Source organism: Amblyomma maculatum, chromosome 10 (genome assembly GCF_055883805.1).
Source record: "Amblyomma maculatum isolate TAMU_Amacu chromosome 10, ASM5588380v1, whole genome shotgun sequence".
NCBI classification, from domain to species: domain Eukaryota; kingdom Metazoa; phylum Arthropoda; class Arachnida; order Ixodida; family Ixodidae; genus Amblyomma; species Amblyomma maculatum.
This window is the reverse complement of record NC_139353.1, coordinates 96,019,003-96,024,530: the sequence shown is the minus strand read 5'-3', so window position 1 is coordinate 96,024,530 and position 5,528 is coordinate 96,019,003.

Here is a 5,528-nt window from a genome sequence, read left to right as displayed (position 1 = left end):
TTTTTTTTTAATTCTTTTGGTAATCGAAATTATTGACATGCCCTCGGCCAAAAACAAGGCCGCCGATTGGCCCAATTAGCAATCACATTTGGCGTTTTTTCTGACCTTTTTCAACCACTAGAAGACTGAAAAAGTCAATGTCGTATATTCATGAGTCCGAAATGAGCCTTCATCTCAACTGCACATAAGTTAGTTCACCACAGCGGCCAAACCAAAATAAATGACCGACGATTACAACAGTAGGCAGCGCAAAATTTTATCGTGGCTCTTCGGGTATTAATTTTTTATATACTAAGGTAAATTATTAGATATAGTTGCTTATCAAAGTACTTTTAGTGCCTACTCTTTAGTGCCCCTTATAACTAACCTCAAGTTGACACGTTTTTTCCAGTTCTTGATCGCTACAATGGAGGCGCTGGCATAGCACCTGCAACCGCAGCCTTCTCGTGTTTCTTCGACCTCGTCTCGAATAACACGTGCGCCTGCCCCTGACTTCCCTTCCAAATCCATATTATCTGCAATTTGCTACTTGCGCTTGATCATTATTTTTAATTTATCACCCCACTATTTTGCACCCACTCGTGTTAAACATAGTTGCAAAAACAGATAGCGTCAATCCTCTGCTAGCACAACTCTTGAAAGATCATTTCACAATGATATAAAGCCTAAATTATTGAAGTGCGTCAGATCTTCCTAGCATCGCAAGAGTTGTTGCATGTCTGGTTCAGGATCTTATCATTCCTCGCTTCGTTGTCCATTTTGTCCAAGGGGCACCAATAGCAGCACGAAAAAACTGTAGAGGTTCAACTCTAATTAAACAAAGATTCACGAGCGTTCCCAACGGCCGCAGGCACAGTCGCCAGCAGTGACATACTATGTAATTCATTATGATAACCACATGTTTTAGGTGGGGTCACCGTATGTAGGAGCCAGCGAACATGGAGCACGCAGGAAGAGGACGAAAAGAAAAAGAGAAAAAAAAATGCATGGGGAGTTCAGAACGTGCCGCTTGGAGCCATAGCACCTGGAGAGCCTTGCACAGAGAGTAGGAGGAGAGCGTTCGGCGACAGAAGGTTCTTTTGGGTGTGCCTGCTGGCACCCTGCGTTTCTAGGCTTGGGCCTCTGTCGCAAATGTTCGGGCCTTTAGACCCGGGTCGACCATCATCCTAAGCCTCCAGACTCAACGGCCTCAGCCACTAGACTCGGGCGTAGCCGTACTCTGGCAACCTTCCTTGGTTTGCAACTGTGGGGACGTAGCCACCACTCTGCAGCACTGAGGCTTGCTGCGGACACCGCCGTTAACCTCACATATTCAATCTGGCCGCACCAGGCATCAACGACCATACTTTCCGACGGATGCACCACCATCCAGAAAGACACGAGTAGAACTTTTTTTTCTCTTTAGACTATCTTCTTCATTCGTTGTTCATGTTTATTTTTTATTTGTCTCGCTTCTGTGTTGCGTTTGAATTTTCAGGGTTAATATAGGTTTTTTTTTTACGTGCCGCTATCTCGTCTGTCAATCACCTGCAGTCCCTCACACCTCACATGATATAAATAATATTTTAACTAAATCACTACATAAGGAGAACATATCACCAAAAAACAAGCACCAAGCAAGCGAACAAGATTCACACTATCTCACATTATTCCGCCGAGTGCAGAGCGGCATGCGCTATGCGATCGCTTGTAACGCACCCTACACTCTTTGCCGTCAGTTTAAAAGAAAAGGTAGGAGCATTCATTTCATCGAATTCTATTAGGAATTCGGTTACATTGGAGGTAAAAAGAGTATAAGGAAGCCTTTGCTTTCTAATGTTGTGTTTACTTAACACTATTATTCCAGACAATAAAAATTTATTTACTCGCCTTTCATTGTCATATATAAGAAGAGGACTTGGCACTCAAAAGCTCTGTGTCCCAAATCCACAAATAACCTATCAACCTAACATTACCCATCTGGCGCCTCCGGCCAAGACCAATTACTCTCTATGTGCAAGAGAGATTTTCATTAGGGGCGAAGGCCGAGATCGAGCTGAAGTCACCTATACAAGTAGCCAGCGAACTGACAATGCGGTTATGTGTTATGCGTAGTGAGATCACGGATTTACGAGAGGGCATCATTGCGTTTTGCGGTCATAAGGTATTCACCAAAGTCGGTACCGAATAACGATTCCGAAACAAATTTCATTTTAGTTTCGAATACTGCTCCTTCCTTAGTAGCTGATGCCCGCCCTACGTTCCTGTTTCGTCACTGGCTCTGGGCCTAAGCGGGTTGTTGACGAAAGCTGTTTCGAGGGACAGATTTCTTAGATGTAATCATATCGCGAAATAATAGTTACGATATAACGACCCTAGTATATCATGAGTTAAAGCCTTTATGTAATCACGTTACCAGGACAAAAGCTGCCTGGCTCACATGAGTATCACACTGTCTTATTCGAAAGCCTGGAAACCTCGATGCAGCAGCAATAACGTCTTTCCACTGTTGAACTCGCACTGTAGAGAATTTTGCTTTCTGTGTTGTAAGGTGAAGCATTATTGAAAAACACGTATTATATAATACGCGCTATAAATTAAATACCTACAGTGACCGTGAGCAAGTTTGGAACCCACTGTAGCGTGAACAAATTGATTCGCTCGCATCTTCTTCTCTATGGCGTCCCTCATTGGCTAAGTTACATTGGGATCCCGTTAAATCCCGTCTAACCAAACCATTATCAACAGCAGAAGTAATGGTCTTGTTCTCTGTCACCTGTCAAGCCCAGTGCACTAATGTTTGCACAAAAATGCCAGTCTCGAGGAGTGAACACATTGAACATTGCAGTATAACGCCTACCAGGGGAACCGTTGAACGCTGTCGGGCGTCGTAGAGGGAGCCACCTGCTTCCGCGTTGGGGCCTTCGGATGAAAATTAAGAGAGTGCTACGCCCCAGTCTGTTCTCGGTGCCTCCACAGGTAACGCAAGTCTCTTCTTGAGCGTAGAGGCTGGGATAGAACGATACAGCAGCTGGAAAGCAGAGTAAAATGCAACTTATCAGTAAATTTCGCAGAGCAGTAACCGCAGTTACACGAGATATTCAGTAACAGCATCTCGCGTACCTGAATACGATGTTCATTTGTTAATGTTAATTGTCATCAGCCAACGATTAACATTAACAAATGAACATCGTATTCAGGTACGCGAGATGCTGTCACTGAATATCTCGTGTAACTGCGGTTACTGCTCTGCGAAATTTAATGATAAGTTGCATTTTACTCTGCTTTCCAGCTGCTGTATCGTTCTATCCCAGCCTCTACGCTCAAGAAGAGACTTGCGTTACCTGTGGAGGCACCGAGAACAGACTGGGGCGTAGCACTCTCCTAATTTTCATCCGAAGGCCCCTTGTTAATGTTAATTGTTATCAGCCAACGGGTGTGGAGAGCCGAAGCGGGCGGACGCGCTTCACATGGGCTTCGCGAATTTTGGCTTTTTCGGCAGCCTGTCGATCTTGCTTTCCTGGCTTTTGTGCTCAATCGACGGCAGAAGAGAAGAGCACCACGAGGATACCATTTTTTCGGCAAGTGGGACTTTATTTTGCCATTTTTTGACTTTGTTTGTTCGACGCAGCACGTAGCTGAATTGAGCTTAACGGCGCTAAGCCTAAAACGGCCGACCGGGCCCACGGCGTCCCTACCGGGGGATCGTTTGCCGCTCGTGGTCGTGCGAAAGCTGTGAATCATGGATATTGTGGAAGGAACCACGATTACACCGGAGGAACTTTCGGAACCAGGACAATGGTTCACGAGCGAAGGAGGAAGGTACGTGCCGCTAGAGAAGAGCGGGCAGAAAACTGCGAAACAGCGATCCAAGGAAAGGCAAGCACGCTGGAAAATGGCGGCCAAGTCGATCAAGCGTCAGCAGACGCGCATTCCAGATGGCGCCGAGAAAATTGTTCTCCGACCTCGTGGAGGCCTACTTAGGCTTACCAAATATGGAACAGCACATCTCACTGACATCATCAAAATGTCGGCGGGGATCAATCCACGCGAAGAGAAGGAAGATATAATAATTCCAAATATGAAGCAGCACTCCGTTCTGGTCATCACTACAAGTGCGGAGAGAAAGCTGAAGTACGTGAGCATGAAACACCTCATGTTCGACGGTGAAAAAGTGGACACTTCTGCCTACGTGGCCACCCCCGAGCACTGCGGCAAGGGAGTCATCCACGGGGTTCCGCTCGGATATTCTGTTGAAGAAATTCTATACCGCCTAGATCGCAAGGACAACCCCGAGATTCGAGGCGTCCGCAGACTGTGCAAAGATTCCAAGTCGATCTTCATTCTCTTCAAGGAGAAAGAAGTGCCAAGATGGATTTATCTGAACGGGACGCCGCACAGGTGCCAGCTGTACCGCAAAAAATACGAAGTATGCGTCACCTGTGGCCGACTCGGTCATCGCGAGGACGTGTGCCCGGATCCGACGAACGTCAAGTGCCGTGGCTGCGGCCTCGAGAACCCGTCAAGAGAACACAAATGTGAACCAACATGCCAGCTCTGCGGCAAAGGCCATGCACTAGGAGACCCCAAGTGTCGAGAACTTTTCCGCACTCCCTACGAAGTGAAGAAGCGACATTGGGAGAAGATGGAACATGCAGCGACGACTGGTGGGGGACATCAGAGTCGGAAAAGCGAACCGAAAGTAAAAGAAGACTTCGAATTCCGCGAGGACTCTTTCCCGATTCTGGAAACGAAACAAGGCAGACCACCGCCGCCGCCCAGAGACCGCTCCGATTGTTGTGCCAGGAGCCAGTCCAGGGGACGCTCAAGCTCAAGGGATACTGCCAACGCATGGAGACGAGGTAGGAGCATGGAACGTAACGGTGTGAGTTTTGCGGGCAAGGTCTCCCAGGAAAATAATCACAGGGGTAAACGAGACGAGGAAATTGAGAAATTAAAGCAAATGATCGAAAACTTAACGGGGATAGTCGAATCGCAGCGGTCCGAGATCCAAAACTTAAAGAAATCACAGAGGCAGGCAACACCTCCTCCGCAACAACCCATTAGACAAACGACCTCCCAAGCGGTACGTCAACAGCCGCAGGGACAGGATAAAATGGTCACAGAGCCGTCCCTCCCACCACCGGTGAAACGCAAAATTCAAGACACCGACCCTATTCAGGCTATGAAGAAAAGGATGGAAAATTTGGAAAGGTTAGATGCCAAGATGAGTGAATTTATGAATCATATCAACATCCAAATTCAAGCTGTCCTCGGGGCAGTTCAGAAACAGGCCGAGGAATGCCAAAGGTTAAGGAATGAGATGGCCGCCATAAACGGGTGGCAACAAAATATAGAACAGGTCGTCTCGCAACTGCAAAATGGCCAGGCGCGCAAATGAAAATCAAATCTGGCAGTGGAACTGTCGCGGCTTCCGGCGCAAGCGGCCGATTCTGCAACAGTACCTTTTGCTATTAGATGAGACTCCATTGGCAATTGCTCTCCAGGAAACCGGGGGGCCCGCAAAATTGTCGGGATATCAGTCATTT